The following is a 14,850-nucleotide window of genomic DNA, read 5'->3' on the forward strand; positions in this document are numbered from 1 at the left end:
TTATCAACCACTTGCCTGATAAAAATTGAAACACTATGTACAGCTCTTTTGAATGAAATGCCATTTGTTAATATATAATAATGCTAGTTATGATTTGCTGATCACCACGTGCTGCTCAGAACACTTTACATACTCATTTAGGCACCTTAACAGCTTTGCGGAAGTGATGTTGTGACTTGATTTTACAAATCAGAAGTAAAGAGTCAGCGAGGTTGAATAAATTGTGCAGTATCACTGGGTTAGGCTTCCCTGGTGGCTCAGAGGTTAAAGCATCTGCCTCCAATGCAGAAGACCCGGGTTCGATCCCTGGGTCGGGAAGATCCCCTAGAGAAGGAAATGGCAACCAACTCCAGTATTCTTGCCTGGAGAATCCCATTGGACAGAGGAGCCTGGTAGGCTACAGTCCACGGGGTTGCAAAGAGTCGACTGAGCGACTTCACTTTCACTTTCATCACCTGATTAGTAAGAGACAAAACTATGATTTGCACCCTGAACTCTAAGAGTTTATGCTCTTTGCACAGCTCTCCTCAGACTGTCTTAAGTCATTACCTGATGGCTTAAATGCAGTATTAACCTAATGCATTTATCAACAACTCATAGCAGATTTCAGTGAAAATTAGTCAATCTGAAGTTTAAGTGCTGTTGCACAGTTCAAATTGATTCATTGTGCATATTACTAAGTGAGCATCTACTGAGAACCAGGCAATGTGCTGGTTACTAAAAATATCATGGGGAGAACAAAAAGGCATGAACTCTAGCCTCATGATGATAGCTATCTGGTGTATAAGCAACATGCTCTTCCTGCATGGTTTCTTTCACCTGGGGATTTATAACCTGAGATCCTGTAAATAAGGGGAGTATACTAATCAAAATCTGCTGTGGCCGCGTCACCCCCACCAATTCCCATAGTCTTTGCTTCAGCTACATGCTCCCATTGACATTCTCTCCCAATCGTTCTCATTCCTGAATTAAAAAAAAAAAAAAAATCTGAGCTAACTGTAAATATCCTTAAAAATACTCACACCGAGCCCTGACCCATTTCTTTTCCCTACTCCATCCAGCTCATACTTACTTCTCCTAAAGTGAGGCCCAGGCTTCAGTACTATAAGAATACACCCAACTGATTCCCATCGGCAGCAGTAGTCAGGGTATTTTAGTTAACTACTATATCACTTACAGCTTCCCATCATGAATCCATAAAGATTCTGTGGCTGCAACAGAAATCTGGCTCAGGGTCAAAGTTCTGTCCATTGCAGTGGCCCATTTCTAGTGCCCAGATTTTTCTCTGAGTTCCTGAGCTACTGTTAACATTTCCTTTTCTGAGTTTGGTGAATTGAGTTATACTCTCAGGCTCTACCTAGACTGCTGGTCAGTTCAGAGACTGGATGCCTTCTGGGTATTTGCATAGTCTAGGGAGGGAGTGTCTCCTGAAAAACAGATAGGAGAATTAAGGGTATAAGGAAGTAGCAGAAACCTGTGACAATGACAGTAGCTGGTGGCTTCTTGCCTGGCACTAACCACCCAGTATAATACATGCACAGTCAGTTTTGTGTGAACATTATCATGAGTATTCAATACTTAGGACAACTTACTGAGGATAAAGTTACAAGACACTCCAATGGCAAATAAACTTATGATCAGGGAGACAATTTAAATGATGATAAATGACAATGAAAAATAAGACCATTATGTCATAGTTGTTAAATAAATATTTAACAAGTGTTAGAATTTTAAAGAAGAGAAAGAGTTCTATAGAGTAGTGCTGTGCTTAGTCGCTCAGTCATGTCCAGCTCTTTTGCAATTCTATGGACTATAGCCTGCTAGGCTTTTCTATCCATGGAATTCTCCAGGCAAGAACACTGGAGTGGGTAGCCATGCCCTCCTCCAGGAGATCTTCCTAACCAAAGGATCAAACCCAGGTCTCTTGCATTGTAGGCAGATGCTTTATTGACTGAGCCACCAGGGCAGCTCTATAGGCTAGTAATGTCTTGCTTAATGAAAGGGGGAGATGAGGGATGTCCTGAAGGATAACTAGGATTGTTATGGTGATTAGAGCATGAAAAATAATTCTAGTAGAGAACTTTCTGTGAGCAAAAAAGTGGAACGGATAAACCCAGCTCATGCAATGCTAAATAGAGGCGTTATGTGGCGCTAGTGGTAAAGAACCTGCCTGCCAATGCAGGAGACTTAAGAGACTTGGGTTCAATCGCTGGGTCAGGAAGACCCCCTGGAGGAGGGCACGACAATCCATTGCAGTATTCTTGCCTGGAGAATTCATGGACAGAGGAGCCTGGCAGCCTACAGTTCATAGAGTCACAAATGGTCAGACACGACAAAAGCAAATTAGCATGCATAAACTGGGAAACATAGGGAAGATACAGAATGGATGAAAGATAAAGGCCATTTTGTTTATATGATCTTCTCAAGAGGTTGGGTTTATATTGAAGAGAAGAGTGTTTGAAGCCCTTAGGGCAAGGAAGTAATGAGCAAGCATTGCTTTAAGAAATACAGTCTTCCTTTGTTATCATTTAAATTAATTAGGGATAGATGAGAATTCAGAGAGATGAACTTTTTTTTTTAATAAAATGGATAAAAATAAATGTGAAGGACACTGCATTACTAGTTTGGCTAAGGGAAACCAAGAAGAAAAAGGAGGCCATAAAATACTGGATGTCTCAGAAAAATGATGCTGTCATCAACAGAGCTAAATCCAAAAAAGGAGACATTTGGCAAGATCAGATGCAAGAATATGTATTTTAAAAGTCTTACTTATGGCCTGAGGATCTAGGAAGGGCAAATCCATGATGAAATACCTGTTATCACATGAAACTAAACCATTTTAGACAGTGACATATGAAACTGACATGAAAAAACCTGAAGGAAATCTTCACAAAATTGTGTAGTGTGCAGAAAGTGGCAGATGAATGATATTATGGTCACATAGGATAATGCATTCAGGTGAAAGAGATAAAAACTATAATTTTAGCGTGATGAGTTCTCTTATAAAGCTGTCACTTCTGCTATATAAATTTGTAGTTTCAATATTCAAGGGGTTAATTGTACCAAGTCATTGTCACCACCTAAGCAAAGGATGTAGGAATTATTGCAAACTGCTTCCTTAAGCCTTCCTTAGGCCAACATGACACTGAGTACCATAGCCAAACAAATATTAAATGTTATTAGGGAAAGTTTAAAGAGCTACATAATATAACATATACATATAAAGTTGCGATAGCTGTAGAAGGTTTAAGTTACTTCTGGAAAAACATGCAAGTGATATGATAAAGATCTTTTTAAAAAAGAATAATTCTGAAAAAAAAAAAAGAATAATTCTTCTGTTGGAATAAAAATGAGTAAGTCAAAGCCCCAATCAGTGAGGAAATTACCGTTTTGTGAACAGAGAAAAAGTTTGGACAATTAAATTACTGTAAGCTATGATACCAAATATATCAGAGGAATGAAAAGATTGTTTTGATAGCACAGAGGATGAAGCAATTGATTTTTCCCCAGGTACTTAGGAGAAGTTAACCAGAAGAATGAATATTTAAGTTGAAAATGAAAACTGGAATCATTTCAGTAAAAATGTATGTCAAGAGTTCCAAGTGCAGAGAATAGCACCTGCAAGGCTGTAATGTCATGAAACAGCTCAGCAGTTTTACTGAACAGTGAATTCAGGATTATTTGGACAAGGAGTAGGGGAAAGGAGAAGAAGAATTGCAGGAGCCAAGATGGAGAAGGTAAAGTGAGAATAGGGAAGCTTATGTTGCTGTAACAAACACCCCCAAACCTCACGAATTTAAAGCTGTGAAGATTTCTTTATTTCCTTCACAGCATGGCGATTCCAGTCAGCTTGGAGCTCTGCTCTTTATCTTCCTCTTTCTCCACCATCTGAATGCTAAACACTGTGACAGGGAACAAAAGGAAACCTGGCAAATCACGTATTGGAAACTCACCCGAAGTAAAACGCATCTCTTGCACTGGGTTAGCCACAGCAAGGACATGACACACCTAACTTCCAAAGAGCAGGGAAGTGAAACTTGACCATGTTCCTTAAGGAAAAGCTGAAAATATTGGTGAGCTTTATTGATTCCTGACCCAGGCATGCCCATGAGTAGCCAGGAGTCTCCAGCAGAGGCGTGGGTCAGCAGTGGCCTGCTGCAGGGTCAGGGGCCCTGAGGGCAGCAGGCCTGCCTGGGACCTTTTGAGCTCATCTTCATTACCTCCTCCACAGTTTGGCCTCAGGTTAAGCAACAAGGAGGAAACACAGCCCCACCCTTCAACAGAAGATTGGATTAAAGATTTACTGAACATGCCCCACCCACCCCACCCCCACCATCAGAATAAGACCCAGTTTTCCCCTCAGTCAGTCCTGAGTCTTTCCCATCAGGAAGCTTCCAAAAGCCTCTTATCCTTATCCATCAGAGGGCAGATAGAAAAAAAACCACAATCACAGAAAACTAACCAAACTGATCACATGGACCACTGCCTTGTCTAACTCAATGTAACTTTGAGCCATGCCCTGTAGGGCCACCCAAGATGGACAGGTCATGGCGGAGAGTTCTGACAGAATGTGGTTCACTGCAGAAGGGAATAGCAAACCACTTCACTTTTCTTGCCTTGAGAACCCCATAAACAGTATGAAAAGATAAAAAGGAATGACACTGGAAGATGAACTCCCCAGGTGGGTAGGTGCTAAATGTGCTACTGGAGAAGAGTGGAGAGACAACTCCAGAAAGAAGGAAGAGACAGAGCCAAAGCAAAGACAACACCCCGTTGTGGATATGGCGGCTGATGGAAGTAAAGTCTGATGCTCTAAGAGCAATATTGCATAGGGACCTGGAATGTTCGGTCCATGAATCAAGGCAAATTGGAAGTGGTCAAACAGGAGATGGCAAGAGTGAACGTGGACATTTTAGGAATCAGTGAACTCAAATGGACTGGAATGGGTGAATTCAACTCATGACCTTTACCTCTACTACTGTAGGGAAAAAATCCCTTATAAGAAATGGAATAGCCCTTATAGTCAACAAAAAAGTCCAAAATTCAGTACTTGAATACAATCAAAAACAAAAGAATGATCTCTGTTCATTTGCAGGGCAAACCATTCGATATTACAGTATCAAAGTCAGTAAACTCACCAGTAATGCTGAAGAAGCTTTAGTTGAACAGTTCTATGAAGACCTACAAGACCTTCTAGGACAAACACCCAAAAAAAGATGTCCTCTTCATCATAGGGGACTGGAATGCAGAAGTAGGAAGTCAAGAGGTACCTGGAGTAACAGGCAAATTTGGTCTTGGAGTACAAAATCAAGCAGGTCAAAGGCTAACAGTTTTGCCAAGAGAACGCACTGGTGATAGATACCAAACACCCTCTTCCAACAACAGAGGAGAAGACTGTACACATGGACATCACCAGATGGTCAACACCGAAATCAGATTGATTATATTTTTTGCAGCAAAAGATGGAGAAGCTCTATACAGTCAGCAAAAACAAGACCAGGAGGTGACCGTTGCTCAGATCATGAACTCCTTATTGCCAAATTCACTCTTAAATTGAAGAAAGTGGGGAAAACCACTAGACCATTCAGGTATGACCTAAATCAAATTCCTTATGATTATACAGTGGAAGTAACAAATAGATTCAAGGGATTAAATCTGATAGAGTGCCTGAAGAACTATGGACGGAGGTTCCTGACATTGTACGGGAGGCAGTGATTGAGACCATCCCCAAGAAAAAAGAAATGTAAAAAGGCAAAATGGCTGTCTGAGGAAGCCTTACAAATAGCTGTGGAAAGAAGAGAAGCTAAAGGCAAAGGGGAAAAGGAAAGATATACCCACTTGAATGCAGAGTTCCAAAGAATAGCAAGGAGAGATAAGAAAGTTTTCCTCAGTGATCAGTGCAAAGAAATGGAGGAAAACAATAGAATGGGAAAGACTAGAGATCTCTTCAAGAAAATTAGAAATACCAAGGGAACATTTCATGCAAAGATGGGTTCAATAAAGGACAGAAATGGTAAGGACCTAAGAGAAGCAGAAGATATAAAGAAGAGGGGGCAAGAATACACAGAAGAACTATACAAAAAATATTTTCATGACCCAGATAACCATGATGGCGTGATCACTCACCTAGAGCCAGATATCCTAGAATGCGAAGTCAAGTGGGCCTTAGGAAGCATCACTAGGATCAAAGCTAGTGGAGGTGATGGAATTCCTGTTGGAATTCCTAGCATCACTAGGATCAAAGATAGTGGAGGTGATGGAATTCCTGTTGGAATTCCATTTGGAATGAAGCTATTCCAAATCCTAAAAGATGATGCTGTGAAAGTGCTTCACTCAATATGCCTGAAAATCTGGAGAACTCAGCAGTGGCCACAGGACTGGAAAAGGTCAATTTTCATTCCAATCCCAAAGAAAGGCAATGCCAAAGAATGTTCAAGCTACAGCACAATTGCACTCATCTCACATGCTAGAAATGTAATGCTCAAAATTCCCCAAGCCAAGCTTCAATAGTATATGAATCGTGAAGTTCCAAATGTTCAAGCTGGATTTAGAAAAGGCAGAGGAAGCAGAGATCAAATTGCCAACATCTGCTGAATTATTGAAAAACAAGAGAGTTTCAGAAAAATACCTACTTTATTGACTATGCCAACGCCTTTGACTGTGTGGATCACAACAAACTGTGGAAAATTCTGAAAGAGATGGGAATACCAGACCACCTGATGTGCCTCCTGAGAAATGTCTATGCAGGTCAAGAAGCAACAGTTAGAACTTGACATAGAACAAAGCACTGGTTCCAAATAGGGAAAGGAGTACATCAGGGCTGTGTATTGTCACCCTGCTTGTTTAACTTATATGCAGAGTACATCATGCGAAATGCCAGGCTGAATGAAGCAGAAGCTATAATCAAGATTGCCAGGAGAAATATCAATAACCTCAGATATGTAGATGACATCACCTTTATGGCAGAAAGTGAAGAAGAACTAAAGAGCCTCTTGATTAAAGTGAAAAAGGAGAGTGAAAGAGTTGGCTTAAAGCTCAATGTTCAAAAAATGAAGATCATGGCTTCTGGTCCCATCACTTTATGGCAAATAGATGGGAAAATGATGGAAACACCGACAGACTTTATATTGGGGGGCTCCAAAATCACTACACACTGCACCCATGAAATTAAAAGACACTTGCTCCTTGGAAGAAAAGCTATGAGTAAACTAGACAGCATATTAAAAAGCAGAGACATTACTTTTTGAACAGAGGTCCATCTAGTAAAAGCTATGGTTTTTCCAGTAGTCATGTATGATGTGAGAGTTGGACTATAAAGAAAATAGAGCACTGAAGAATTGATGCTTTTGAACTGTGGTGTTGGAGAAGACTCTTGAGAGTCCCTTGGACTGCAAGGAGATCAAACCAGTCCATCCTAAAGGAGATCAGTCCTGAATATTCATTGGAAGGACTGATGCTGAAGGTGAAACTCCAATCCTTTGACCTGATGCGAAGAACTGACTCGTTTGAAAAGACCATGATGTGGGAAAGATTGAAGGCAGAAGGAGAAGAGGATGACAGAGGTTGAGATGTTTGGATGGCATCACTGACACAATGGACATGAGTTTGAGTAGACTCTGGGAGTTGGTGATGGACAGGGAGGCCTGGTGTGCTGCAGTCCATGGGGTCTCAAAAAGCCGGACACGACTGAGCAACTGAACTGAACTGATATTGATTCCTGCATAAACTTCACTGAAGACACTAATCTAACCTTACAGGTAACCAGTGGAGGTTATCTATGGATGATAGCAGTGGACTTCTTAGATAGTAAACCATTCAGCCAGTAGAATAGAGATCAACTCAAATTAGTGATTCTCAAATTCAGCATTCATCAGAATCATGTGGAGATCTTGTTAAAAACACAGACTGCTGGTACTCACACCCTGAGTTTCACAATCAGTAGGCCTGGGGGTGGGTCTTGGGCCTTGTCTTTCTATCACGTGTGATGTTGATGCCCCATTTTTGAGGATCACAGTCTGAGAACCATTGAACTGGCAGAGTCAGATGTTGGAGTTACTGTGAAAATATGATGGGAAGATGACAGATAAAATGAAAGCAAGAGCAAAGTAACAAGAGAAGCAATAGTAGACATTTTTTTGTCTACTATTTGTCTACTAAAATAGAGACATCTTTTTGTGGTTGCATTATGAGAATTTCATAATATTGGATGTTAGAGGTGAGAGAAGATTTGAAAGTGACAACAGAATATCTTCTTTGGATAGGTAACTGCCCCATTAACCACGATGAAGTCTATAGAGGATGGAGCAGGGTTAAGAATGAGTGGAGAAAGTTTTAAGGGAAGAGAAGGAATTTAGTTTATGATATTGCATTTCTCAAGTCCCTGAAGGCATGCAAATTCGATATATCCAGTCAACCACTAAAATTCAGCTCTGGATCTTAGAACAGTGCTAATCTCTGAAGAGAGTAATTGAGAATAGGCAGAGTACTTATGGAATGGCAGCCAATGGATAAAGTGATCATCCAGGAAGAGTATTTTGCATGAAAAAAGGCAAAGAACTAAGAGTAGAATCCTGAAATGCCCTAATAATTAGATACATGAAGAGGATGTTGAGAAGCCAGAATAGGACAATAAAAATGATTAAAGAGCAGAACTAGCAAAGATATGTATCAGGAAATAAAAAAAGGAGACATTTAAAAACCAGGGTGTCAAAAATGTTAAAAATCAATGGTGTCAAATACTTTAAAGAGATCAACATGACCAGGGCTTAACACAGGCCTGTAATAATTAAGTGCATCCATAACTTTATTTAGGGCTTCCCTGATAATTCAGTTGGTAAAGAATCCACCTGCAATCCACCTGGTTCAATTGCTGGGTCAAGAAGATCCACTGGAGAAGTATTCTTGGGCTTCCCTTGTGGCTCAGCTGGTAGAGAATCTGCCTGCAATGTGGGAGACCTGGGTTCAGTCCCTGGGTTGGGAAGATCCCCTGGAGGAGGGAAAGACTACCCACTCCAGTATTCTGGCCTAGAGAATTCCATGGACTGTATAGTCCATGGGGTCGCAGAGAGTCAGACCCAACTGAGTGACTTTCACTTCACTTCATCACTTTATTTAGCCAGGCCCTAAAACACCTGTTGAATACATTGTTGGCACAAGTCTTTTATCCTCATCCTTAAATTAATCATGGGAATCTTCTTAGCCACCAGGTTCATTTTTTAAAGCTGAAGTCACCCTTGAGGAATTAGTCATCTTGCAATCATAGGCACCAGTGAGGTTGTCTTATTCCTTTGGCAAAGGGAGGGATAGTGAAAACTGAGATGAGTCTAAACCTTTACTTGACAGCACTTCAAAGATGACTAGAATCTGGAACTGAAAGCATGCTGCTCTGAGATCCACAGTTGCTTGTGTACAAAGGGTCATTGCACAGGCCACACTCTGGCTCAAGTTTTAGAAATTCTTCCCAGTCACTTGATACAAAATCTATATCCCTACTTCTATTCTCAGGCCCAATATGAGCCCTAAACTCTAAGTTGAATCTATGACTTTTGTTCATTATATATATGAATCTATATATGACTCTATATTCCCAAATGTGTTTATCTCCACTGGGACTACCACCTAGCCCAACCAGTCAACATGGTTTTTCAAGTCAGACTTCAGAGAATTGCTAAGGTCATCTCAGGTCATCTACAAACTACATCTGACCTCCACCTTTCTTTTCCCAGATGATCCTATCTAAACCTAACCCCTATCTGCTTCTTGCTCTCAGCAAGTGATGCCCCTGTCTTGCTCAGGCAGGTGAAGCTACCAAGTATGGATGCTATGGGCACATAGTTTCATTAGAGAAAGAAGCCAAACAGATTTAAGCAGATCAAGCTAAGCCTTCATGACCATGAATGAGAGATGATGTGTCTTGCTCTTTTTGTTTGTGCTTGAAAGGATCCATTTGGGAAACTTCTTTCACTTCATTATAATTGAAAGACAAAACTATTTTCTCTTGGACCATTATCAACAAATTGTGGTTTGAGTTATATGCATGTTTTCTTGATTAAAAAAAAAAAGAAAAGGAAAAACAAATGATAAATAAATGAGAAGGTATAGACTGGTTGTCAGAAATCATCATAGTCCTTTATAATTTTCAATCAAAACTATGTTAATGTAGCAGAAACGCTCCCCAAATAGTCACTAATTACAAAAGAACAAATAAAGAGTACGTGATGCTAGGTTTAAGAACCTTGGTCCAGTTATTGTAAAGAACCTGAACTGTGTATACCTTTATTTTCTCACATCCACAATGAAGAGAAATTCATGTATGAGTACCTCATGTCATTCTTCAGTTATATATTAATTTATAAATGTTCAGTAGTCATTTTATGGAAGTGTAGATGAAAAAAATTCTGAACTTGATCTCTATTTTATCCTTGTCTCTGTTATTAGAGACTGAATATGAGCAACACCTGCTCCATAAATAACTCCCTGATTCATCTGAACAACAACAAAAAAAGAAGTTCAGCAAAATAGTTGACTGCTTTAGGATACAGATGGCATCTGTCATTTAAATTACTTAAGTTATTTAAATTGAGTAGCAAAAATATCTGATAAATCTTTTTCAGACAAATACAGCAAAGAAATCTGGAATAACATCGAAGACATCAGAAGTTGTTTTTAGGCCTTCAAGATTTTCTTTTATTTAGGGGTAAACTATTGTGTCTGTCCCTCTCTCTCTCTCTCTCTCTTATTTTTTCTTTCTCTCATGAATCCCATCTGCTTGTAAGTGTCATTGCTGGAGTTGCAAGGAAACACTTTTGATTAGTACTGAAAAGGTCTAATGTTTGAGACCCTGAATGCAAAACTTCTGATAAAAATAAACTTCAAGGTCTCCAAATACTCTGATCAGATCAACTGTATGATCCCAGAGTAGGTTGCTTAAATCTTCTTGGCTAAGCTTGAGAGTGCAAAGCTTAATACCCACAGGCTTGCAATCTTTTTGAATGTGATTATAATTCAGCACCAGCTTTGCATCCTGGATAAAGGTTTCCCTTGAACACAAAGTATGTTACATGCCTGTGTGCTAGTGATCAAAATACTCAGAGGATTATGGCACTTGCTGTTCTTAAACCTCCAAAATGGTGTTAAAATGCTCCATCCAATCAGCTAAGCTGTAAATTAAATTTTTGTACATTGAAGACATAATTTTATTTCATATGCCAGAAACTCATTTCAACCCTAGCATTTCTGTTAGCACGTTGCATCCAGCAGCATAACTCAAGAGGTTTAATGAAAGTTTAAAAACAATCTGTTGCAGATTTTGTGCCTAATTTATTTTTAATTGCAAATTGTACAACACATTATTGCCTGTGAAAATAGAAATTTAATTTTCTTCCTTTTTTTTTTTTATAACTCTCATGCAAACTCAGATAGGAAACGAGTTTTAACATGCTGTTTTCTGGGTTTTATTTTTTTGTTTTTAGATCCTTGATGTGACGTCTTTGGAAAATATAGCTCATGTCCCTATCATTATCCTTCAAACACACTTTCATGGTTTCTTCAGAATGCACTATTTGAGATTTCTCTAAGAAGTCTGCATTGACACAATGGTTGCAATTGTTTAACATGCGCTGTGGTTACAGTGTCTCTCTTTTCCACGTGAAAATCTGATAGTTTATTCCTGCTAACAGTGTTCATCTTCATATTTAGATCATGAAGCTTTATTGGTGATGGGGAAAAGCACACACAAAATAGCTTTCATTGTAAGGACAGCTGGATAGTTTGTGAAAATTAGATGTGCTATCATGGTTTCTAATAGGAGAAGAAATAGCCTCTTACTGTGCAGTTTGCTTCTTTCCTATGACCTTTAATTTTTGTAATCAGTCTTAGGAATGCAGTGAATGAAAAATCAACACAAGCGCTCATTCTGATCTTTGGGAAAGTTTTGTCACACTCGGCTGCATCTGGTAGTTTGACTTTGGACAGAATCTGAAATGAAGCTTAATGTGAGTGCTATCAAGTGATTCTAGGAAAATGTCAGAATACAAGAGAAGAAAACAAAGGTCTTCTGTGCTGGATTTGCATTCCCTTCTGAAATCTTTGGTACTTGATATCAGAGAGGGAGTTGTGTTATTTATTTTCAATATCCTGCCTTTCTCTTCTTCCCTGTCCGTAGAGAGGGGCCATCAGCTTGCTCCCCACAGCTCTTCCCTCCCCGTGCTGGGGCATTGTGTCCACCCGGCCAGCTGCCTTCAGAGCTGGTGATGAGATGAGAGCTGTGTCTCGCTGGAGAGGGGTGGGTGGGGTGTCCTGACTAGGTCTCCCTGCCTGCCACAAACTTCTTGTTGCTTCCACAAGGCTCAGCTTCCAGGGATGGCCAGATCAGTGTGATACCCGGTCTCATGTGTGCTCCTCTGAGCAGGGTCCCTGCAAGGAACACTTGTTGTGAGTGAGTACCTTGACCTTGACCTCGTATAAAACATCAGAGTTCAAGTTCAGGTAGGACTTGCCCCTGGGTTGGTGGAGCCGGACTTATGGTGTAACATTTTGAGCACTTGAACAGCATTGCAGCTAAAAAAAATTAACCTCAAATTAAGTGGGAAAATGGTCAGGACAACTATTTGTCAATAAACTTCAAGTATAAAGTATAATAATCTTTCTAAACTTAAGAATGTTAATCATTGTAAAACAGCATATTCCCATAGAACACATCTGATTCGTTTAAACTTACACAGCTGTTTCTTTGAGACATTTTATGTTTCTATTTTAATTTTTCAGAATAGCCTGCAATATGATGGTAACATTTCTCCTTTCATGCACCACTTGCCCTTAAAGGAAAATTACATTGTTTAAATTATTATTTCTTAAAGTATTTGTTTCCTTCTTTGACATATTAGTTCTGATCAGAGCAAAATATTAATGTAAATTATTCTTAATGAAGTAAATAAATATAGAAATTCCAAATGAATTAGGTCTTTGTGATATACAAGAAAAACTTATCATCTGTTGTATTTGTGTAGCGTTAAGTACAAGTATGTTTGAAAGAGATTTGATGGAATGGGCCAGACATCCCAAAGAAAGTTTGGATGGATGCTATTTATTGACCAAATCTACGGAAGAATGCATGAATTGATGGAATCAGTTGCAGTACGTTTTTGGAATGTAGTGATGTACAGGTTAGGCTAATACAACTGATGCCTGCATATATAGAAATCATTGTAGAGAAATACAGTGATTATTACTAGGATATAAACTTGTACCTATTTTTATAAACTCCTGTCAGAGAGTGAAAGACAGGTTTCCAAAAGGAAATTGCTTCTCCCGCTTTCTCTCCTTGCTATTTCCACAGGTCAGAGAGCTATGGATAAAAAGAGTAAAGCCAAAAGATCCTTTGGTGGAAGTTTTGCTGATGGGTGTGAAGGCAGCTTGAATTTCCACTAGTCTCAGTTCTTTCCAGATAGATCTGTGCTAATTCTTAATTCTTTGCTTATTAAGGGGACGCCTGTCTTTTTCTCTATATGTATGATAAGCTCAGTGTAGCCTTGAAATATGTTCAATGCATGGCACTAGGTGCATGCACACACGCATGCACACACAGACACACACACACACACAGACAGACAGACACACACACACACACACACACACACTGACCCTTGCTGGGGTAGAGATTCCACTAGAACGTTCGTAAGCTTTGGAGTTTTAGCAATCTGCTGAAAACGAATATCTTCCTTTTAATCAGAATCTTCAAAATGTGATCAATCTTTAACTCAGGTCAGGAGATGGACTTGAATATACCTACCTTTTTATTTATAACTTTACAACTGTAATTTATTTCTGAAAACTATTCATTGAGTTAAAAAAGCTGTTAGATGAAAAACAGTATTTTCCCTTAATTTGTTTGTATGATCCGTTTCGTTGAAATTCAAGACACTCAAAGTTTTTCAGTTTAAAATATATATCCACTGAAAATGAAAACAAGTTTTCACAAGTAAACAAATTTGAACATAAGTATAGTTTGTATATGAAAGGTAATCTAATGAAAGATTATTGTAGTTTTACAAAATGTTAAACTCTTTTAGAGCTTATGAATTTCTTAAATTCAAACTAAACTTAAAAAATAAAGTTGTAGTCACAGAGTGGTTAGATGGTATTTTTTTAATATAATTGACTTACAATAGTATGTTAGTTTCAGATGCACAGCATAATGATTTGACATTTGTACACATTATGAAAAGATCAGCACTGTAAGTCTAGCAGCCTTTGTCCCCGTGCAAGCTTATTGCGATATTATTGACCACATTCCTTATGCTGTATATTACATCGTTGTAACTTATTTATTATATAACCAGAGGTTTGTACCTCTTAACCCCCTTCATGTTTCACCACCACTACCCTTCTCCTCCTTAGCCACAGCTCATTTATTTTCTATTATCTATGAGTCTGCTTTTATTTTGTTTTGTTTGTTTTGCTTTTGTTGATATAAAGTTAGTGAAATTTAAACCAAGTGATGCTCATTTGAAAATTGTATATTTAAGGTGCATGTGTTTCCATATTGAGTATATTACCAATGTGCAATTCTAAGTTGTATATATATATATACACACACACACACATATACATATATAAAATAAAACTGTAGTCGAGAGAAACATCATGAGGATGAAATAAAGGCAAATTATGAAACACTTGAAAATAGAATATGCATGTGAACCTGAAGAACTGAAAAATCTTACTATTTGTCTCTCTCTAAAATGACCTGTGCAGCTGCTGCTATGATGCTCAATCACTTCAGTCATGTCTGATTCTTTGGGACCCCATGGATAGTGGCCTACCAGGATCCTCTGTGCATAGGATTTTCCA

At 38.9% G+C, this 14,850-nt stretch overlaps 1 protein-coding gene and 1 non-coding gene across 13 annotated transcripts in view; both read left to right on the forward strand.

Moving 5' to 3' along the window:
- Positions 1–14,850, forward strand: part of TENM3 (teneurin transmembrane protein 3) — a 2,746,241-nt gene that overhangs the window by 1,316,317 nt on the left and 1,415,074 nt on the right. The window lies entirely within an intron of this gene.
- On the forward strand, positions 247–318 carry TRNAW-CCA. The gene has a single exon. It is a non-coding gene; the product is annotated as a tRNA-Trp (tRNA).

Source organism: Bos indicus x Bos taurus, chromosome 27 (assembly GCF_003369695.1).
Source record: "Bos indicus x Bos taurus breed Angus x Brahman F1 hybrid chromosome 27, Bos_hybrid_MaternalHap_v2.0, whole genome shotgun sequence".
NCBI lineage: Eukaryota > Metazoa > Chordata > Mammalia > Artiodactyla > Bovidae > Bos > Bos indicus x Bos taurus.